The 24,897-nt window shown below is 38.0% G+C and overlaps 1 long non-coding RNA gene across 1 annotated transcript; it reads right to left on the bottom strand.

Annotated features, from left to right (window-relative positions):
• Positions 1 to 16,455: 16,455 nt before the first annotated feature.
• Positions 16,456 to 23,274, bottom strand: LOC130241716 (uncharacterized). The gene is made up of 2 exons (XR_008838897.1): positions 23,186 to 23,274; positions 16,456 to 20,277 (listed from the first exon to the last, which is right to left on the bottom strand). It is a non-coding gene; the product is annotated as an uncharacterized LOC130241716 (long non-coding RNA).
• Positions 23,275 to 24,897: the final 1,623 nt, after the last annotated feature.

Below are 24,897 nucleotides of genomic sequence, written 5' to 3'. Positions count from 1 at the left end.
TGATTGATAAATTTCTGTTCGTAAAAGAAGTAAAGTAACCTTTACCTATCCTCTATCCCTCTTAAATTCATCCCGATTTTCTGACTCTTTATTCTGCTCAACAACAAAACTTTACGTTTTTCTTCCTTTAGTTTTGCCATCCAGATGTGTACTTTTAGAGCTGACTATGTTGTTAGATGTTGGGCTTGTGAGCCTGTTTTTGACAGGTATTCTGTGTCGATTTTATATTAAATAAAATATTTCTGTTATAAATAAATTACCATCTTCTCTGATTTCTAATTTTGGAACAAATAACAGGTTTTGTTTCTCTATACATTTTATCAAAGTGGGTATTTCACTCAACTGCTAAAACTAAAATAAACTTGTGACCAAGACCATGTCTGTGGTTAGAGTGGTATTTATCATCAGCGTAAACTTTAACAGCAGTTTTTTTTTTGTCTTGTTTTCTGTGATTTGTAAACTGTTCAGTTGTGTAACTGCTCAAACTCACAGTGCGGCTCATATCACAGATTTTAATTCAGCTGCTATTCTTTATCATAATATAAGCAGGTTAGAGAATTTAATAAAAATGTAGTTTTGAAAGTACCCTGAAGATATCAACAGACTAACAAACAAATATTGGGTAACACTTTATTTTAAGGTGTCCTTGTTACAAATGTTACATGTACGCCAACCATAATCCTAACTATATAGTAAGTGCATGTAGTTAATTAATATTACTTAGTATTTAAATGTATAATAATGCTGTAACAAGGACACCTTAAAATAAAGTGTTACCAAATATTGTTTTTAAACAATTATGAGTTATTTATCATGTAGACTGTCATGCAACATGCATTATAAGCAATATCTACTGTAAAAAATAAATATAAAAACATGCAACAGTAAACAGCTGACAAATCTCTGGAAAAAAATATAACAAGTATTATTATTATTAGCCTGCTTTATAAGGTGTTAGCATGGAGCAAGTGTCATCATGACTGACTTTCTTTAGTCAAACGCGACTAAAGAATCATCGTTTAGTGAATCATCATTTAGTGAATCATCAGTTTGCAGTGAGTCGATACTCCTGAAGTGCTGCGGCGCGCATGGATTCGTCATTTGCTCTCTTACTCAGTTTACGCAGCAGTTCAGATGAACGCGAGATGGACAGACATCATTCCTCCATGATAAATGAATTACAGTTAACCCGCAGCTCACGTGCGTTCCGTAGAGAAAGATCTGTGTGGATGGAATCAACCTCGATCCGTTTCAGCACTAATTATAGTAAGTTCATTTCTTGAATCAACCAAATGTTGTCAGGGTTCGTGTTTATGGACACACAAAAATAGGAATGAGTGTCAATGACCATGACCGACCTAATGAAATGGCCATTGTGTGATATAGCAGAGTTTCCCTAGTCGAGACTGTATTAACCAATCATATAAAATCAGCAGGCTATTAGCAAAATGTATCCGCATTTTGAACCGTTTGAGTAATTAAAATGATAGTCAAACTAATTATTCAGTGATTAAAAGTGTTATTTGGACTAAAATCAGCATCTCTGATCACTGTTAATAAGCGCTACCCATAACCGCAAAACTGAAATCTGCCTAGTAACAGTGCGGTCCTGGCAACACCTCTCCCGACTTCACCATTTCTGTGAACATGGTGTTTTTAGAGATTTAAAGTGATTTCCTGGCTGTCTGCTCCCCTCTAGTGGCACTACTATTTTTTTTATTTTCCTAGCATTAACAGAAAGGGGGGTACTCACAACATGCTACTGGGTCATGGCCCTCACAAGTATAGCAAAACACGTATGTGTGTGTGTGTGTGTGTCTTCAGTCGTTCTCCCTGCAAGTCATCTGGTGTGTGCATTCGGTCTGCCTCTTCACCCATCATCCATCCTGTTAAGGATAAGGACAGTTATATCTTCCCGGACTCCATTCACATTCCCCTTGTTATCCTTCTGTTGCTCCGCTGTTTAAATAAACCTTTTTCATTATCTACTCACCCTGTTTGTCCATCTACTTCCCTAACAGTCATGAAATGAAGTTTTTAACAGTTTTATGCGAGAATGTAGTTCTTCAAAACTCAAATCTTTAGTTTGGTTATAAAGATGGTGTGTAATTTTAAGTGTGTTTTACCGATAGCAGAGATCTCTTACCTCCAGGGATGATGGCGCTAATTACTCATGTATGCGACGAGAGGTGCCTTTCTTCAGGCTAGACGTTGTGACATTGCCCGTTTTCGATGGCTCTATAACTGTTGCGTCAGGAAATTACGTTTTAACTGCTTTTCATGCAAGAATGTAGTATTTTTCTCACATATCTGAGATATGTGACCTCCAGGTGATAGATGAATACTCATGAATCTGGCATTTAACCTGACATTGAAATAATTATGGGTGTTTAATAGTCTTCGGTTTTATGAATTAATTACTTTTTGTTCCAGTTTATTATGTTTTGGCTGAGCACAAAGTAATGTTCATTAAATTTAATTTCATATTTCCATGTTAACCTTATAAAACTAAATAAATGTGCAGTGTAACCAAATCGTTATTGGGTCTGCAATAACATTCTGTTATTTCTAAATATCCAAAAAGTGCGAATACTGGCATAAAAGTTAATTTGTATTAATTTCTACGTTGAATTAAATTAAAAAAAGTTTGAATTCCTATAACTAACAAGCAAAAGATAAAGCCATTTTCACAGTAATTTGCTGTAATCATGCTACCTGCTTTAATTTCACAATAAAATTAATACAACATATTACTGTGAATTTTTACAATTAATACTGTGAAGCAATAGTAATGTAATTTACTGTGAAAAATTACAGTAACTTGTTGTGAAAATCTGGACATTTTTTACACTGTATCGATGCGACTTCTGCGACAAAGTATTGGCGTCTTCAGCCACCAACGACGCTGTCTCAGACAATCAGTCATTCCTCAAGATAAGAATTAGGATATGTCATCCATGGTCAACACTGACCGACAATGGCCTGGATACACATGTGCTTATAAGTCAAGAATACAGCCTTTCTAGCTGTATTAATAAACTGCTTAATAACATCTATTAATGTAGAGTTAATTCTTAACAAATAATGAGTTCACTATTTGCTAATGCTTAATAAATGGTTCATAGTGTGTAGTAATTATAAAGTGTTACCCTGTTTTCTATTTGTTTTATTAGGCACAAATAGGCTACTGCCATTGGTTGACACATGCTATATAGTTTATTTTTGTTGTTTTGAACAACTTTAAGTCAAATTGGCTTTGTGATTTGGAGGCTTTGGATAGAGGCTTTTACTGTGAAGAATTAATTTTATTAGGTACACTTTTCGTTTTCCTTTTGAAATTTTTCATGCCCTATTTTTTTTTTTTTTTTTTTTTTTGCCATTATCCCGAAAGCCTGCTGTCTTTCCCCAAACAAAGTATAAATTAGTGCTGTGTCTCCTTGGGACTTAGTCCAGAATTAAAGAATGACATGTACAGTATCACGCCCTTATGTAGGATGTTAACTGCCACATACATTATATTCATGAAAAAAAATCTTATGATAAATGGCACAGGCATAAACATTCATACAGAATCAAGGCACTGGGCAAAAATGCCTAGGCTGTAGTTTATCAGTGTCAGTCACACTGCTGCCATCTCTGAATTGTGATTACAGGGTTGTCAGGATAAAGTCAAACCATTTGAGACAGTCTAAAAAGGTAATTGGAGGGAAAACTCTAATGATGCTTTTACCAGACTGAAGCAACACCTTAACCCAGTTCTCAAATGAGCAACCACACACTGATCACATACTGCTGGATTATATGATAGGTTTATATATTATCCAAGTTTTTTTTTCTTTTTTACTGACAAGTTGTGATTTTCAAATGCTGCAAAGCTTGTAATTTGTGTTATATTTCATTGTTACGAAAACATGTTTAACCAAAAGCCCTATACTGTTTCCAAACTACACTTGATAGTTATTTTCCATGTTTTCTATGTTTTTGTCCTATCCATTCACAACAGCAACACACAAAATATAAACTTAGTGCTAAGACTCAGTGACTATCGCTAATAGTTAATAGCTAAAACTAATTCTGTGTCCTAACTACACGTAACACTACAAGATTCTAGCAATAAGCAATTTGGCACAACAGAGATATTTAAATACCCCGCATAACTGTATGAAATTCATACCTATAATGTACTTAAAAAATAAAGAACTAAAAAAATATACTTTCACATAATGTTAAGAAATAAGATCATACATAAGTGCATATACATTGTCCACTTTCATAACCGTGTTTCTTAAACGCATAAGATAGTTCACTCAACAATGAAAATTACCCCATAATTTAATCACCCTTAAACCCTTCTTGTCGTATGTAATTTTTTTTTTGTCTAGCAAATGCAGTCAGAGTAGTTTAAAATAGGGTTAAAATATGTCTTATGAATTGGATTAAAATATAACAATCATTAAATAAAAATAATTAAATTATGAACTCAAATAACTGACATAAGATTTTATAACATTATGCAATAACAAAAGAAAGCCAACAGGTTTTCTTGTTCATCGTCATATTCAACATAACCTCCTAGGGCTTGAGTGTCGACATACGTAGACAGCACATTTTAGTTCTTAAGTAGCTATTTAAAATATTTTGAATGTTTATATTTTGTTTTTGCAGCATATGAAATGTCACAAACCCTATTTTTAACAGTCCAAAATGGGAAAAAAATTTTGTTTTTACTCTCTGATAGTCAAAGCAAGTTCAAAAAAATGTTCTATGTTATATATGCATTAAAAAAAATTGAGGAAAAAGTGTTTTATGTAAATTCAGACCACGGGTCCACATATATGGACATAATTTTTCTCTAAAAGTACATCATATCAAAAGAGATTTTTATTTTAATTAGGTTCCAATAAGCCCAAATAGCAAAGAGAAATAAAACATGCATTTAAAAAAAAAGACCTAGGGCCTTAAGAGATTAACATTAACTTATTTCATCACCAGCCACTGTGCCTAGTAGATTTCCAATATCACTAGCCACTTGGCTTTTTCACTAGCCACAATTTTGTTGTTGGGAAAATATATTTAATTACTTGATTTATATTATGTGTTATGTCCACATGCCTCCTCATTCATTTTACTTTTTTGTGTGTTGTGACCTTGCTCAATGAGGATGAACAAATGTGTTGGGGGTTCATAAACTACGTTGACATAGACATCAGTAATCAAATTATTTGCCTTAATCTAATTAAGACAATTTTAACATTAAGGGGTTTACATGAGTTCCATTTTGAATGTTCCTTTTATGATCCCGGCACTTTGGCACTTTCACTTTCATTCAGGAAAATGTAATGTATGCCCCCCATGACAAACGAAATATTGGATGCAACTATGAACTGCTGTAAGAGTGTAGTTTTAATGGAATTTCATACCGCACACTGAATGGGAGAAAAAACCTCCACATTTCGTGATGCAGTAGTCTGTGGTCTTTACTGACTCAGTAGGTGCAGACAATAGTTTCAGACAGCCGTGTGTGTACAGACTATCCTGTCGCAAAATGCGGCAAAAAGTTCTACATGACGGTAATAGTTTGATTAAGGTGTTTACATGTCTGAACTACACTTCAATAATGCGACTAAAATCGGCATACTCCACATTCCCAGGACGATAATTAAACCATATTACTAAAAATAACTGGAAGCAAAAGAAAACATCTGAAAAACATTCTGTGTGCGATAAAGAATGGATGACCGCACATCCACGGTTAACGTTAATAATCTGTTCAAAGAATGCTTAAAGCGGTAACCGCTGCTGCTTACAAAAAATCTCAAGCTCTTGAAAGTAGGAGGACTGTGGGTGCACAAGCACCGATTTTGTCCAGTCTATATTAAAGAGAACTGATCGCACCAGTTGCGTATTCAGCGACGCAGGGAAACGGGAGTCGGGAGCTTTTAAACACTCGCTCACATCACATCAGCTGTTGTGCGCAGGGCCGGATTAAGAACATATATATATATATATATATATATATATATATATATATATATATATATATATATATATATATATATATATATATAGTTATTTTTGTTATTATTATTATTACTAATTTATTAATTTATATTATTATCAGATTTTCTACCATTTGATTTATTTTAGATTTTTTTTTCTATTTTATTAAAATAGGCCGGCAAGTATACAAAATTAAGTATGACATAATCTAAACTTTGAATTTCAAACAGGCTTCAAAAATCAGTAAAACAAAAAACATTTGCATTACTTCCTAAAGTACCACTTTAAAATAAATGCTTTAAATAGGGTTTTACCTTTTAAAAGTTTCATTAGAACTTTAGCTGACCATAAATCCCTAATGATATGATATCTTTAAAATCCATGCTTTTATCCAAAATATTACAGAAGGCTAGCATCCTTATTTTATTTAATTTTTTTGCATCAGATATATTGTCTCATGAATGCTAGCGCCAATATTTCATTGCTCCATATCATTACTGTCATTTTCATAAAAGGGGCAAAGTAAACATTCATAAAAAAAGATATGCTTTCTAACTGGTTCAGTTTGACTTACTGTAAAGCATAACCAAGTGTATTTACTTGAGATAGATATACTGTTCTTCGTAACTATGGATATTTTAATAACTGCTTGTGTAGGCTATTTGATTTGTTTGCACACTGTCTTGGTTATATTGTGTGATGGAAGGATTGTCCAGCTGTAACTGTTGGGCGGTTATGAGTACTTTCACTTTGATTCTACCTATTCCAGCTTCTGTCACTACACCTACAAGTGTATCAATGATGAAGGCTTTTGAATTAAATTATTTGTTCTACGACGAGCTTGGTTAGCCTATATATGGTTAGCCTACCTTTGACTGGACGGTTATCCCGGTAGTTTAAATTAGGGACTGTCCTGGAAAAATTGGCACATCTGATCACCCTTATGGGTGACTAAAACAGGGCTATTTAATATGCTGATTGGGGTACAACACTGCGAGCCCCAGTTTAGCACCAGCGTCACTGTTTTTGACCAGCAGCGAACCGAAAAGAATACTTCAAATTATCGACGAGATAAAGCATAACGCAAATGAATTCTTCACCCAATTAAGGGCCCCCTTCTTCTGTGAGCCCTGGGGCTTCAGCCCCACCTAGCCCTTACGTTAATCCGGCCCTGGTTGCACAACCTTAAAGCCCTTGAAAGTGAGTGAGGATCGCCTGTGTCTCATCTTGTACCTGATCATTCGGTATTCACTTGCTTTCTTTTGCTCGTGCAAACAATTATCGGTCATGGTGCTTCTCGATTCTGAGATCACTTTTGCACGCATATTGAAAAAAAGTCAGAAACTAAAATTCTAATCTTTAGTGACAAGCCAGCATTGGTAATTTAAAAATTATTTTCAACCAACCAAAATGGCTAGTGGGAGGGGCTGTCTAACCCACCACAGCGAAAAGCGGATCGGCGGGTGTTAATGTCAAGCACTGGCCATAATCTGTGGTAAACAAACTGTGTGGTATGGGGTTCCCATGAGATGCCTCTATTTCCTTAATTTCTGTTACGAATGAATATTATGTCATGTGTACGGTCCACTCAGCGACCAGCCAAGAATTGTGGAGAATGCATATTTGGTATTTGGTCAGTTATTTGTCTTTCTTTGTTGTTGTTTTTTCAAAACACATCAAAACAAAAGGTCCACTACACAACACTATTATACTTCTCTGACTGTGTACGTCTGACAAAAGAAAGCCACATACAATGAGGGTGGCTTGAGGGTCAGTAAACCATGGGGTAAATTTATTTTTTGGGTGAACTATTCCTTTCAATAAACGGCAAGATTTACATGTGTATTCATTTATATAAGTGTACTTTTTCACAAGGACAATATCTTGTGTGTACATTTATTATATGTCATGTTCTGCAATTTGTTCTTTCCTTTTCACCAAATACAATCCTGTTTTCAATTTAGCAATTGGAATCTTCATTTTCAGAGTGTAGATCTGAGAAATGGTGTTACATTATCTGCATGCTCACCTCTAGTCAGAGGTCACGATTCAACACCTGTTGCACGAGTGTTGTTTGCACAACTGGGAATTATGTTCATGCACGGCTCAGCAATCCTTCCAAAGCCATTATCCTGAGGAGCCAAACACATGCGGAAAAAAGCAGCCAGAAAAACCTGCTGTTCCTCAGATCAATAATGGTATCTGTGTAATAACATGCTTGCAGGAAAGGATGAAGATTATTAGTGCAGGTCAGTCTCAAATATACCCACAAGTCATTGCGTTCGGTTGCAATGCTCCATCTGATTCAATTTGTAGTTGTTTACTCTGGAGGGAAGATTTCGTTTAGGGCTCAATGTTACTGTGATTTTCTGCATTTTATTTTTTTTATTTATATATATTTTTTTGTAAATTGAACTGACCAACATACGATGAATAGCTCAAAGTTAGAAGTAGGAAACAGTGCTGAAATGTAATTAAAGGAAAGGAAATGGATTTCTCTCGTCTGTTATGAGAAATGCAGTCTTACACAGTACATTTATGGATTTGGCACTTAACAGCACGATAGCATCTACATTTAGATTTAAGAAGGCTGTTATGACAGAGGGGCCACAGAGGCCTGCAGCATTGACTTTGAGTCATGTATCACAAATAATGTATTTCAATGGCAATGAACAACTGAGCTGAGAGCAGAAGCTCTACCAGCCAAAAACACCAATTACACAAATATTTGTTTTGTGGTAAACAGGCCATATGATAGTTTCCCTAAAATGTTAGTTAAAAACTAGTTCAATACAGTTCGGTATTAACCATTTTATATACTCTTTAATATATATATACAGGTGCGTCACCAGGGGAGGGGACAGAGTGCATAGGGCCTGGCAATTCAAGGGCTCTGTGACAAGAAGCCGACCACCGCACTGTGTCTTTCCTTTACAGGTTCAGATGAGACATCATTAGACCTACAGTTGATGTTAGAATTATTAGCGTCCTATAATTTTTTTTTTTTCCTTTTTAAAATTTCCCCATATTATGTTTAACAGAATGAGGAATTTTTCACATTATTACCTATAACATTTTTTCTTCTGCGGAAGTCTTATTTATAAAATAAGAGCATTTTTTAAAAGCAATTTTTTTAAACCATTTTAGGGTCAATAGTATTAGCCCCTTTTGCATTTTGTTTTTCAATTGTCTGCAGAACAAACCACTGTTATACGATGATATGCCTAATTACTCTAACGTGCCTAATTAACCTAGTTAAGCCTTTAAATTGAACTTTAGGCTGACTACTATGTCTTGAAAAAAATCTAGTAAAATGTTATGTACTGTCATCATGGCAAAGATAAAACAAATCAGTTATTAGAAGTTAGTTACTAAAACCAATATTTTTAGAAATTTGAAAAGTCTTTGTTTCGTTAAACAGAAATTGGGGGGAAATATACATGGCCGCTAATAATTCAGGTGTCACATAAGGGTCTGGGACTACAGTGGAGCCATGTGCAGTTTATTAACAAGAATAGTCTGGAACACAATAATCAAAACGGGAAAACAGGAGCATACAGGAAATCCAAAGTCATAGTCAAAACAGGTGAATGGTATGTACAGGCAGTTAATAATCAAAATAAACGCTAAAACAAGACAAAGGTCAAAAACACGGGAAGGTAAGACAAGGATAATGCTTACGTGATGCTCTAAACAGAAACAAGACTCAGCAATGATGCGCGTGTATGTGTGCTGTGTTTATTGTTCAGCTGATTAGTCCTAAACAGTTCAGCTGTGTGTGTTTGCATTGAGGAATCTGGGCCAGGTGTGTGAGGGAAATGCGTGATGGGAGTTGTAGTGCAGTATAATGTGAATGTTCTCCAGCAGCCTGCGAAAGCAACACTGCTGGTAATTATATTAGGAGAGATGATAATTCTGACTTCAACTGTATATGTCTGCTTGTCTGTCTGATATATTTACTATTTGATCGATCAATCAATCAATTAATCAACCTGTCAGTCTGTTTACCCATTTCTAAATCTGACATTTTTTTTCTTTTTGTCAATAACCAATCAATCAATCAATCAATCAATTGTCTATCTGTTATCTATCCATCCATTTATCAGACACATTTATTTATTTATGTATGTTTAGAGACTTGGGGTAATTTTCACATACAGTGTCAGTATCAGTATCAATTTATATGAACCTCATTGTTCTGAAAAGTGTGGTTTGCTCTGATTGACCACCTATCCTGTGTATTGTGATTGGCTCAGTACGAGAATGGAAACAATGGAAACGCTTGTCCATTACCACCTTATCAAAGTTTATTAATAAACTTTCCGGTGCAATGTATGCAGACCATAGCATTCTGTCAGTGTCAATACTAGATGTTTGGTACACGTTAAAAAAAAAACATCTGTCATCAGTCTTTGATGTCCGTATGATATTCAAAAAAGTAGCCTAGTCTGTTCAAATTGCATTTTGACTGCATGTCCATCTGTATGTCCATAGTTAGACGTCTAAATACTGGACCTACATGTCGTGTAGATGTCCAAAATTGGTCTAAGAAAATGGATACAATACAGACATGATCTCCAAGTCCACCATACATCTAATATTTAGTGGGATATAAGTGAGGTTTATTTTATGTAAAAATTACTTTTGGTTTCACAATGACACACAGTTTCTCTACACCATGGTGGAGGTGACAACAATAGTAGAACGAGAATAAAAGTTATTTGTTTTTTTGTGTACAGTTGGGTGATTTGTTGAAAGTCTGCCACAGGGATTTAGATTTGTTGGGGAGTGTTTGAAATAAGTCTTTCAGGAAAAAAGAGAATGAGTATTATATTTTAAATGGGGCTTGAGACCATGTTTTTATGCCTTGCTTGCAATGTGAGTTATGGTTTAGCATAGTACAGTACAATTCGTGATGGGTCTGCCTGATCAGGCTTATGTTTCCACTGCCAAGTAACAGTAGCCTTACCTGGTAGGAGAGATGTACAGCAAAAAATTGTTGATGTCATTGTTGATGTCAAGCTCATTTGAAGAATAAATCCATACAAGCTGTTCACATATTGCATCTTTTGCATGTTTAAGTTCATTGTTTCAAATGTAGAGCGATAGTGCCAAGTGTGTGCCAGTGTCACACTTTCCACACATTAGACATCAGATCCTGATCTTGCTTCTTAGCCAATAGATGCTTTTCACAAGACTTCAACAAGCTTTGTTTGAGCTCAGGTCTGTATTTAAAATATGGCCCTTCCTGTGTTGTTGTTCATTTGTCTTGTTGCTCGTACAAGTTATAATTCTCTGTAAAGCAATCAGCATTCAACAGTGAGTCTAACTCCACCCTTTTGACACTGTACTGTTGTGCTATTTACTCAAGGATCACAAAAAAGTGATATGGTAAAATTTCTGACAGTGTAAATGGACATAACGCTATACGATTACTAAAGTAGCCCTCATTCTCCATTCTCCTCGGCCGCAAGGTTGAGCTCACCTGGAATATGAACGGCGCGCAGCAATTTTAGCTGCGAGCAGGCAAGCTGAGACATGCATCTGGAGGGTATATCCCCATGCAGATGATATATGCTACCATCGCCGTGCTTTCTGCCCTGACCAGTACGTGCTGCCCCTCCAGCCCCAGTGAAAAGCGGAGCAGAGCGAGAAACACTGCCAACAGCTCCAGGCAATTGATATGCCAATGCAAATGGGTTCCCTTCCATAGGTCTGTAGCTGCATGCCCACAACACAAGGGCCCCTAGCCCAAACTGGAAGCATCCGTCAAACCGACGACATGCCTTGATGCCTGTCCTAGAGGCAATCCGGCCTGTAGGTACGTGGGGTCCCTCCAAGGGCTGAGGGCGCGGCAACACAGTGCAGCCCGCACGCCATGCACGTCTGGGGACTCAATCGTGAAGACAGTGCTGAAGTGGTCTCATATGGAGCAATATGAGACCACTGCCATATGCCCCAGAAGCCTCTGAAAGGGGGATCTCCATTTTTCTGTCGAACTCTATCCGACAGCTTAGCATGAGCTTGGCGCGCTCTCTGCAGAGGCGCATCATCATGGTGACAGAGTCCAGCTCCAACCCGAGAAAAGAGATGCTCTGCACGGAGGCGAGATTGTTGTTCTCTCAGTTGACCTGAAGCATAAACCATCTCCAGACCCACAACCGAAGCAGCCCGGGAAAGCATGGCCAGCATGTTTGCTTCTGGATCCAACGGGTTTGGATCCTCGTCGAACAATGATAGCCCACCCTTCGAGCAGCGTTTTTATACAAGTTTAATTATAATTGACGCCAGCTGTGCATGCTGGCGCTACCAACTCATTGGTATTTCATTGGCCCATTTTTATACTCTTTCAGACGATTGGATTTTGACAAAATCCCTAAAGTGGAAGTTTCCACGTAGCATTGAACTTTCCCTCCCGATGGGGAACTGTATACCGTACTCTTCAGTAATCAACCATACCATTCCATGGAAACAACCCATTTGAGACTTTACATATCTTATATATCACAGGTGTCAAACTGAGTTCCTGGAGGGCCACATCTCTACATAGTTTAGCTCCAACCATAATTTGACACACCTGATAAAACAAATCGGGTTCTTAAAGCTGTGGTCACACTGCTCTTTCCACCCCATAAACTTCCATTCATACAAATGTGAATGTGGCAAGGCAAGTTTATTTATATAGCACATTTAATACACAGTGGCAATTCAAAGTGTTTTACATAAACAGGAATAAATGAGACCAGTATAAGGAAATAAAAACAAACAATAAAATGATCAAAAACAGATAAAAACATTAAAATGTGTTAAAAGCAGGTTATTAAAAAAAAGAAACAATAGTGTGATTTGTCAGACGTAGCACAGTGCTCATTCAGTAAAGGCACAACTAAACAGATGTGTTTTCAGTCTTGATTTGAGCGTCCCTAATGTTGAACATCTGATCATTTCTGGAAGATTCCAGCTGCGAGTGGTGTAGTTGCTGAAGGCTGATTTACCCTGCTTTGACTGAACTCTTGGAATTTCTAGTTTATATGATCCTAAAGATCTGAGTGATCTGTTAGGTTTGTATTTGTAATGGTGGCCCTACCTTAAACCCCAAGTAGGTAATATTTTGTTTTTTGTTTGGGTGCCAGACGGAATAAATCCGTCAATATATTACAAATTTAACTTTAGTCCAGATAGCTATAAGCCAACGACTACAAACTATACTTAACTTAACAAACAAACTACACAAAAAAATGTACACAAATTCACCAAATGAGTATGTAATGAAATATTTATATTTTCTATCACATTTATAATTTTCTATCACTGAAATATCACCACCAACAGATCGCTCAAAACCAAAATTGAAAATAAACAGTTTTATGAAAATATCATGATCAATTTATACCACACTCACAGAAAAATGTATCCACTGCAATAATAATCATAATCAGTATCTACTACGTGAAAGACAGCAGGGAGCATTTCATCAATGTACAAAAACAAATCCCACGAAAGTTACACCCCTCACAATCATTGGCTCTCTGGCCATTCAAAGGTAAACAGCATGTAAATGTTTAATTCACGGAAACACAGTTCAGTCGCATCAGAGTTCAGTTTTCTTTCAATTAACCACCACACTGGAAGCACTGCTGGGATCTGAGTGTTAAACAGTTTGTGCAATGTATGTGTGTGTGTAGGAGTGTGTGTGTGTCCAGCGGTCTCTATGCACTGAATGTTTATGCGCACTAACAGTTTATTCAACGAGTGGGAGCGGTATAGATATGGTTAACAGCTGAAAACACATCGCTGTGGCAGTCAACCTGTCAACGATGCTGGTATGTTAGCATTTCGTATTTTTGTTTTTGTTGTGAAAGTGTAAAGTACCTGAAGCCAGTGAACTAAAGGGAAATCACCTATGGCCCGCGTCTATGTAGAGCGACGTCACTCAGCTCCCTTTGCTATGGACACCGCACATGATCTTGGGTGACGGCTAAACCCACCATCTCAGTCAAACGTCTCCCCAAAATGCGTTTAACAGCAGACACTCATCGCTGGATCTGGTCACCGCCGGCACACCCCTGCAGCCACTCGCTTTTTGGTGCCCACACCCGTCGCCCTCAACCAGAGCCAACTCACTCGACCACTCTGTCTGCAGTGCTCTTCCTCTTACCGTTCTTCCCACTTCCCCTTCCACTCTTTTTTTAACCTTTAATCATTTTCTTTCAGGTGGTATGGATTTAAATCCTAATTGCCACATATTCAGTCAGCAGATCTGTAATGTATTGAGGTCCTAGACCATTTAGTGATTTATAGACAAATAGTCTATATAATACTTTAAAATATATTCTAATAGTAACTGGGAGCCAGTGACCTGAGGACAGGTGTGATGTGCTCCGATTTCCTGGTTCTGGTCAGAAACCTGGCTGCAGCGTTCTAGAAGAGCTGCAACTGTCTGACTGTTTTCTTGGGGAATGCCGTAAGGAGGCGGTTAGATAATTCACCCTGCTGCTGATGAAAGCATGCACAAATCGAGCCTTGTGGCACTCCACATGTCATGGGTGTCCACCTCAACCTATGGTCACCTATATTGACATAGTAACCTCTTCCTTCAAGGTAAGATCTGAACCATTTGAGAACCATCCCAGACAACCCAATCCAGTTTTCCAGCTTATACAGATCAAGCAATACTAGCACTGTTAGTTTGCCTGAATCTGTATTTAGGCGTAATCATTGCTTATCTTTATAAGAGCACTTTCTGTACTGTGATTGTGGTCTGAAACCAGATTGAAAACTGTCTAAACATCCATTAAAGTTTAAGAACTTGTTAACCTGGTTAAAAACAAATTTTCAATGATTTTGCCAATGAAAGGGAGATTGGCCTATGATTGCTTAATACGGTGTTAACCAGGTTGCTCTAGTTCAAGAGGGGTTTAACTTCAGTTTTTAGTGAGATTGGAAAAATCCCTGAGAGAAGTGAAGCATTTACCACTTTTAGAAGATCCATTTCTAAACAGTTAAACACCGTATTGAAGAATGATGAGGGGTGTGTGTCAAGACTGCAGGTTGATGTTTTCATAATTTGCAAGATCTCTTCTAAGATTTTACCATTAATTTCCATGAAATCACACATAATGTCTGATTTCTTAAGTTGTGGTTGAGCTTGTCTGACTTTGACACAACTTAGCTGATTGGATGAGCTGATTGCCTTTCTGATAATATTGATCTAGTCAGTGAAGAAATGAGCAAAGTCATAACATTTGCTTTCAGAGAGTAGTTCACTAGGAACCATACTGGGGATAATATACTGCCCAGCACTGTTTAGTTACACATTAAAAGCATGAAGACTGTTTTTATAGATATTATAATGGACTACTAGTTTCGTCTTCCTCCACATACACTCAGCATTTCTGCGTTGTCTTTTCATAATTTGAACTGCTGTTGACCTTTTCCTTTTTGTCTCCCACTTCTCTTCCTGACTTTAACAACAGCAATGTCATCTATGACATTCTTGACTTTAGAGTTAAACAAATCGAGGAGTGAATCAACAGACAGATCTGTCTCCAATAGCTGGAGTGACCAATATATTAAAGAAAATACAGAAATGATCAGATGCAACTTCATTAACAACAGTCGATGAAATGTGTAAACCCTTAGTTATAAGTAGATTGAGAGTGTGTCCATGATTGTGTGTGGGTCCTTGAACATGCTGAGTCAGATCAAAGTGTTAAAAATAGTCATACATTCTTTTTACAGCATTGATTTTTGGATTATCAATGTGAATGTTAAATCCCCCGCAATATTACAATAGTCAAATTCAGAGGTTACTATTGATAGCAACTCTGTAAAATCAATAATAAAAGTTAGAGAATATTTTGGAGGTCTGTAGATAATGATAAGTAAGATGCATGGACCAACTTTTAGTGCTATACTCAGATATTCAAAGGACAAATAGTCACCAAATGACACATGTTTGCATTCATAGTGTCACGGTTCGGTAAGGGGAAAAAGGGAGCGAGGACCCAAGTGCAGGGTAAAGTAGAATTTATTTATAATTAAAATAAAACAAAAGAACAACAAAAACCACCCTGAGGGGGAAAACACTAATCTATAACACAATCAGAGAAACAAATTTGGTTGTGCTGGCAAGACAAGCCTAGAGCAGGAACACGGGGGAAGTATAGACGACGAACTGGCACAGGACAGCAGACATGAGGAGAATATAAGCAGGAGTAAATCAACACACAAACAGATGAACATAATTAACTAATAATGGGTTAACAAGGAGGGTGGGACTAGACGATAGACGGGAGAGCACCTGACACAAAGAGACAACACAAGCCAGGTGCTCGCATAAAACAGGACAAGAACACGCAGCCAATGAGAGAACTCTCATTAACCGTGTGTTCTTATGACTAGTGTAGGACTCAAATGGTCCATTGCATGTTCAAAAATTGACGGAGATCTGAGTTGAAAATTAAGAAGTTTTATTTTGAATGCAAGAAGTTAGAGAATACATGTTCTGCGCAGAAGGGATATAATGGCCAATGAGCTTCCTGTATTCAGGCTTTTATACTGTCTCTCACACACTCCCTAACCCTAACTACTATAGACTTATATGGAATTGTCTTAACAGGTTAACCATTCAGAAACCAGATATTCCTCTTCCTGGTATCTGTGTATCTTCTCTTAACAGTTCACCTTTTAAGGCAGATGTTTCAGAGCACGTACACAGAGCTCATATGTCCTGTCATTCTCAGCCCTTTCATCATTTTCTATGCACCCACACTCGATAACAGGATGGGCTGTTCTCTGCAACCTGCAATACTTCCCTAAACTTGTACACATAATATAGCAGTTATCCCTTTAAAGCAAAAGCCTTCGTGGCTGCATTTATTAGTAAATGTTTAGCAAAATCTAACAATAAAAAAAAAATGCTATCCTTCAATCCCTCTCTTGGCCTCTGAAAAGAGGTCACACCACTTTAATAACACTTAAAAAATCTCAGAAGTCTTGGTCCAATATGTCCAGATGAGCTTGGGTCGAAAACCTCTGTGAGGAAAGACACCCAAGCGGCCCCCTAGTTAGCTTATGGGCAGCCACCACATGTTCACCTGACACATCATATCAGACTACTAGAAAGACAAGTACTTAAAACGTAATAATAATAAAAAATAAAAAAACATTCCCTACAAACCAGTGTGCTCAGGCTGGACTGGGCCGAAAACCCCTGTGGGGAAAGGCACCCAGTCGGTTCCCTATTTTATGTTTGGGGAACCACAACATGTCAGCTGAGTCAATCACACTGAAATTATCTAAACTACAAACATTTCAATAATCAAAATTTAAATCTTAACACATTTTCAAACAGCAAATTTCTCAAACATCAATATCTAAAAAACACATAGCTTGTGATGTATCAGCATCTGCAAAGAAGCACAGTTATTGGGAAAAAACAATATTTATAAGTCATATTCCTCTTCCTCCTCATCATTATTTCCTGGAGATATCAGCAGAGGCATTGTGTAAGGGGGTGGAGCTCCATCTTTCTTTTCAATTGCTGCTATTATCACCCTGTTACACAATGTTCTGATACACGGCATGCTACAGCATCCACAGGTCACTATTATGGCCACAAATGTAGCTATAGAGATCAAAATTGATGTAAACATGGTTTTATATTTTCCAAACACACCGGTCAGCCAATCATCAAAAAGAGTGTTCTGCCATTGTTTTGGAAAGGGTTTTTAACCATTCTAAAGCCCTCATTACTGATCCGTCTGTGCGGTATTATTGGTAATAAAAGTGCAGCAAAATCTTGGAACATGGCACCCCTTTTCCGCCAATAGCATGTCTAGTGCTATTCTATTTTGTATTGCCATTAATGAGGTTGGAGCCAATTGTTCTGATAATCCTTCTACGGCATCTTGTGTCAGATTTGCCAATCTCATCACATTATAGTGCACATAATTTATTCTATCCACATTTTACTTGGGGTGACTGGGAATAGGGCTGAAATTATTGGGATATTCTCGAACCCGGCAGCAATTTGGTCTACTAGTTTTGTATTCATCAGGGACTCCTCTTCGGACTCCTATTGAATCTATATAGGTTGGGGAATTTGTGGTTAAGTCAAACGTTGCGTCCCTTTTTCTTCTCCCAGCTATACTTTCACCCCTTCCCTCTTGTCTCTTGCCAATCAGTGTTACTGGTGCTGCCAACCTAACCATTGCACATATACCTTCCGTAGTTTTCCCTTTTATTCTTACAAATAATCTTTTACAATCTTTTCCCTCCACAATAAAAATATAGTCCTCCCCGCGCCCAAGGTCCTATTATATCCCCTGCATTGTTGATAATCTGTTTGCACCACAAACGGTTAATATGCCCTACCCTGACTAGCACTGTTCTGGTGGGTGTAAAATTAAAACAGGTGAAATTTCCTGGGTCTGCAGAAAATGGGCCTGTTTTTGTCTGGTTATTTATTAGTGGAAATATTTCCGCTAGAGTGACACATTTGGTCTATACTGGGTCATTTATTATCAATGGGGCTGGTTCTATTCTAAGGGTTGGTCTAGCTTTTCCACATGCAACACAATCTGTCATTCCTGTTTGTTTAGCTGTGTAAATCATCCATTCTAACCACAAATTATTTTTCCCCGTATCCCGTGGCTTTCTCTAAAATATCTTCAGGAGTTAATTTGGTGTAGTCCATTTCTATCACAACCCTTCGACCTCTAATTTCTCTACTATGATCTCTGATTGGGGTCCTATAGTCGTTGTCTTGTTTCTATCTATTACATTGACCCTGTCTAAAAACTCAACTTCTATGATTCCCAGGGGGTCAGTTCCTGATATCTCAACTCCTAATAGTATATGGAGAAACTTAGGTGGATTGTTTTTTCCAGCATAATGGGTCTCATCTAGGGGGTATCCTGTCCACTCCCTATTGACATAGTAATAGGGTTCTGGGTAGGACTATAATCCCTTTGTATTTTCAGTTTTCTCCACTCGTTTTTAAAATTCCCTAACCATGTTGGGTTTGGCGTCCATTTCCCTGTGTACCCCACTACTTGATCCCACCCTCTACACCACCTATTATCTGCCTTACCCATTGTGTTACACCATGCATTCATAGTCTGATCTAAACAAACATATACGTCATATCCTCGCCACGAACTATTGTGTCCCCCACAGTCAATTACCTGACATAGATCAAATGTGTAAGATGTTGTCTCTCCCTTTACATATTCAATGGACAGCCCTCCATAATACTTGGAACACCTGTTTTCTTCCCCTAGGGATCTTTTTACTCTGGTTAGTTTTACAGTTGAGGTTTCATTCCTGTTCTGACTTTTTCCTACTCCTAGAATTGTCCCCACTATTATCAGTGTTAATATCCCCACTATCCCCAGTAGTTTCCAGTTTTCCCACAACTTGACCCTCATGTTTTATTGATGCTGGTTTTCCTTATTATTCAATTCTGGTCCTCCCTTTATATTATTTTTCACAGTGTTATTGTTTTAACAGCAAGTAATATATAATCAATATCAAAGCTACAATAAAAATAGCAAGCACAGTAAACTTATTCTAACGTATAAACTGAAATAGTTATATTTTGGCCTTTAAACGTCTTTTCAATAATGTGGAGAACTCTATAGAATTCCAACTTGTCTAAACCACACCCCTATGGATAATCTGGTGATGTGTAATTTGTCACACCACGTTCTCATGCAGATTAGACTGCTCTCAAAGTCCTCATATGTGGGTAGGTCTCTAGCAAGTGTTTTTGTGATCAGGTGGAAAACTATTCTGTCTGCCTCGTGAGTTATAGCACAGTCACCTTTCGTTTTTCTCTGGGGCTTTACCTTGTCAACCCCATATCTTTCATGGAATTTTTCGCTATGCCCGCTCCAAATACACAGTCTGCACTGACACAATGGGCTACAGCTTCTCGTTTAGGGCTGTGAATAAGTCCCTAGTTTTGTGGTCCACCTGCAAAGTTTGTAGGTTACTTTGTGATGGATGAAAATTTTTCTGTGTGTATGTGTTTGTGTGTCACCTCCTTTTCTCGTACCCTCAGTCCCTCCTGTATCTCCTGTGGTATACTCCCTCTCTTGGACCTGCAAAGCAAGGTCCACTCTGGTGTCGTTTAATTATCTGGACTGTGGGTCCGCTGGACATTACTTAATTTGAGCAGACCAGCGAGGCTCTTTCCATTTACGCCTGTAGATTCTCAATATCACTCAGTCCCAAGTTCGGTCAGGTAGGGGTGCTGGATATTCGTGTCCCCTAAAATCAGTTGGTAACATTTTGTCAAAAGATTCAATTAGAACAGTCAATTTGTCATAGTAAATTTTGTGTGATAACGGTTGTACTGGTTCCAATTGTAGTGGGGTCAGTGGGCCAGGAAATTGGCGACCAGACAACAGTTCAAAAGGCGTGTATCCTGTTGCCCTACTCACAGAGCTCCTTACTGACATCAAAGCCAGTGGAAGAGCAGCTAACCATGTCAATTTAGTCTGTGCACAGATTTTAGCCAATTTGTTTTTCAATGTTAGATTCAACCGATTCAACCGCTCAACCTTGACTGTGGGTGATAGACTGCCCCGAAATGGTGTACTAAACCCAATGCCTTTTCTACATCAGCCAAATGTTCATTTTTAAAGTGTGAGCCGTTGTCAGATCTGACCCGGCTCGGAAAACCATGACGTTGGATGTAATTGTTTATCAGACATTTAATGACAGCAGTGCTGTCTTCCTTGCCCACCAGGAAGGCCTCTGGCCATCCAGTATATGCATCAATCTTAACAAGCAAGTATCGTTTACCATTTACCTTTTCAATCATGTCAGTGACATCAATTATAACTTCATCCTCAGGGCCATTTGCCAATGGGAACGATCCCTGAGATGGTTTCATAGTTGGTTTGACATTGTGCATCTGACAGATGTCACATGTCGTTATGTACCCAGAAATTAGGTGTGGCATAAAAGGATGCCACCATGATTGCAATGCTCATGACATTTGCTTATCACCACAGTGTGCATGTGTGTGGGCTTCTTTCAACACGCTTGGGACTAGTGACACTGGGAGCAAAGCTCTACCATCCGGTGCTGTCCAAAGGCCATCCTCGTGTCTGATTGCCCCTTTGTTTTTCCACACAGACTTTTCTTCAGGAGCAGCCATGTCTTGCTGCTCAGATAAGAATTCTCTTGAGAATTCTGGTAGGAGGGATGTCACGTCTGGCTCAGATGTGACCACAAACTGACCCTGTAGGTAGTCTGAGGCACGTTTTGCCGCCAAGTCTGCTGCTTCATTCCCTTTTGATATTAGGTCAGTTCCTTGAGAATGACCAGTGCACTTAATAATAGCCACTTTGTTTGGCAACATTATGGCTTCAGAGAGCTCTCTTGCTTCTTTCTCATGAGTAATAGGCCGGCCAGAAGAAGTTGTGAATCCACATCTGATCCACACAGGCAGCTCCACGTGGGCTGTGGACACTGCATATGCAGAATCAGAGTAGTTGACAGACTGTCCTTTTGAGTGTCTCTATGCATTGATTAGGGCCAATAGTTCTGCTTTTTTGTGCAGATTGTTTGCCAATTAGGGGTTCAGATTGTATGGTGACCAATTGATCATTCTGTAATTTAACCACAGCAAAGCCTGCTTTCAGAGTTCTATCATCTGCTCTGTGGCAGCTACAATCTATAAACAGTGTGATTAGGTTGTCTGTTTCAGGAAGTGGGGAGGCATTCAGGCCCTCTCTAGCAACTGCTAATCTGTTTTTAGCTAACTTCCTTTTCTCAAGCTATAGTTTCAAAATTCTTTTTTTTTCAGCTTTAACAACTCACTTCCTTCTTTGTCCGCTCTCTCTACTGCTTTATCTATGAAATCTACTGCATACCTTTGCATTTAGTATCATCACTGCCTGGTACCTCAGGAGACTGTTCCATGGGCTGGGTCACACCAGCAGGAGCTTCTTGTAACACTGCTGATCTGTAAATTCTATTAGTAACAGCGTTAGACATTTGGTTTTCATCGCATGCTTCTTCTCAGTCTTTGAAAGTATCTATTTATGTATGCTGCTCCTTTTTTACCATCCCAATGTTTACATTTCATGTTCTCTATTGACCACTAACTGCTTCGGTTGCTGGCTTATATTTGGGTTTTGGAGTGATCTTGGTATAGCCTCTGTATGGTGGGGCATAGGGCATCGCTATCTGATCAGTCTTAGTCTCAGCCTCAGCTTCCTGTTTTTTACTCAGTTTAGCTTCAGCTTCTTTGCTGTTCACTTCCCTTTTCTTTGATTTTAGTACAGATGCTGCGAGTGTAACTCTAGAACATCTTCTCAAATCTTTATCTAACTGTTTTTCTTTCTTTGCATGGGCTCGCTTGTGTAACAGCCTTACTTCCTCTTTTCTGTGTCTGAAAACAGCTTCTTGTGCTCTTTTCTCTTTTATTCCCACTTTCTGAAACAGAGACCCCCTTTTTGTACATACAATTAGTACTATAATGTTCAATCATTTCGCGTGTACATTCTCCTAGTTCTTTTGTCAAATTTTCCTATCTTTTTGATCAGTTTGTGCCAATAAGATATCTACCATTTTATCCCATTGTTGTCTTAAAGGAGGACAATCATATTCCTCACATTCTCTATCAAATTCTCCTTCCATTTTATTTTAATGTTATTTAATCCCTACACTCTCCCTATTTCTCAATTCACTAAACCTGCTATCCTTGAGAAATGTCTTGAAGATATCAAGTCCTCGTCAAGACCAGAGGGATCTTCAAGTTTTTTGCCTTCTCAGGAAAAAGGACTTCTCCGTTAGATAGATGTAGGCCTTTTACATACACTATCCATCCTGATTGTTGAAGAGTCAATTGTCTTCGTCAAGACAAAATTTCTTCAACTAGTTTTGCCTTTTTAGGGAAAAGGACTTCTCTTTAGACTCTAAAAGTCTACCCTAAGTGCCTCCTTAGAGAAAAGGACTTCCCCTAGATCCTAGTGATCTACTCTAATTCTCTTTATTCTTTCTCTCACAACTCATTCATCTATATTCATTCACAACTTCAAATTAGTTTAATTTGCGTATTTTATAATTTCTTGCATGTCAAAATGTCATCAAAAACATAAACACTGTATTTACTGATGCCAAAAACCGTTCAATAGCAGAATTTAAGTAAAAGGTTTCTGCTTACCTTTGTATAGAGAGGCCTCTCTGGTTTTGGCATCAGAAACAAACGTCCATCTATTTGACAATCTCCAGTCAATCACGTCGTCGGGTCACCAATTGTAGGATTCAAATGGTCCATTGCATGTTCAAAAATTGACGGAGATCTGAGTTGAAAATTAAGAAGTTTTATTTTGAATGCAAGAAGTTAGAGAATACATGTTCTGCGCAGAAGGGATATAATGGCCAATGAGCTTCCTGTATTCAGGCTTTTATACTGTCTCTCACACACTCCCTAACCCTAACTACTATAGACTTATATGGAATTGTCTTAACAGGTTAACCATTCAGAAACCAGATATTCCTCTTCCTGGTATCTGTGTATCTTCTCTTAACAGTTCACCTTTTAAGGCAGATGTTTCAGAGCACGTACACAGAGCTCATATGTCCTGTCATTCTCAGCCCTTTCATCATTTTCTATGCACCCACACTCGATAACAGGATGGGCTGTTCTCTGCAACCTGCAATACTTCCCTAAACTTGTACACATAATATAGCAGTTATCCCTTTAAAGCAAAAGCCTTCGTGGCTGCATTTATTAGTAAATGTTTAGCAAAATCTAACAATAAAAAAAAAATGCTATCCTTCACTAGACAAACACTGAAGTACACAACAAAAGCACGCGACCACAATGTAAACAGAGCCACGTGCTTTGACAACAGACACAAGACACGATAAGTAAAAACACCTAAAGCTACGGTCACACCGGGCTTTGTGTGTGCGAAATTCTGTCGTGCGGTGCTGCGAAAAGGGGCGGGATTAAACAAGATGATTAGACATTAAAAAAAGCGAGCGATTGCTCCATGCTTTAAATTTCTGTCCAGAGAGGTCCTGTTTTGATCCTCGATGGTCTCACACAGTCAAGTGATGCGATTTCGCAGGTCAGAGTTCACCAAGCTTGAACTTTGCACCGCAGAAACCTGCGAAACTCGACGCATGACCCCGCGTTTCCGGTCTGACGCATTCGCGTGCGTATGAATGGAAGTCTATGGAAGGAAAAGTCAAGTGTGACCGCACCTTTACTGTGCGCTCAGACAAATGCAACGCGCATGTTTCATCTCAGCGCCAACTAAAACCAACTAGACGGAGACGCTGAGAATGAAACAGCACGATGCTGACGAAACAACACAAACTCGAGTACAATAAAATTTAAAGAATTTATGGAATTTACACTTTAAAGAAAATATGGAGTTCCATCATGTGAACTTCTTACGAAATCATTTTAATTTTAATAGAACTAGCCTTAAAAGGTTGAATTGAATAAGCTAAACTGTCCGTAGTGTATGTAAGTGTATGGGTGTTTCCCAGTAATGGGTTGCATCTGGAAGGGCATCCTCTGCGTAAAACATATGCTAAATAAATTGGCGGTTCATTCTGCTGTGGCGACCCCTAAGCCAAACTGAGTAAAAAAAAAAGAATGATTATTTTTTAGTTAAATAGCCTATTTTATTAAAAAAGTCTTAATCTTAAATATAAAATAAATACATGATCAAAATAATGGTAAAAATGTAAACCTGCATATTTTAAAACAAGGTTAGGATGTATTCTGTATAGTGGAGTTTGTTGTCCTTTGCGTCACCTGGTGGATGTTCTGTGAAGCACAACACGTGAATTTTTTATGGTCCCATCTGCACAATTAGATATATATATATATATATATATATATATATATATATATAT

The sequence above is a fragment of the Danio aesculapii genome, chromosome 15 (assembly GCF_903798145.1).
Source record: "Danio aesculapii chromosome 15, fDanAes4.1, whole genome shotgun sequence".
Classification (NCBI taxonomy): domain Eukaryota; kingdom Metazoa; phylum Chordata; class Actinopteri; order Cypriniformes; family Danionidae; genus Danio; species Danio aesculapii.
Note: the sequence above shows the minus strand (reverse complement) of the source record. Positions and strands in the feature narration are given on the sequence as shown.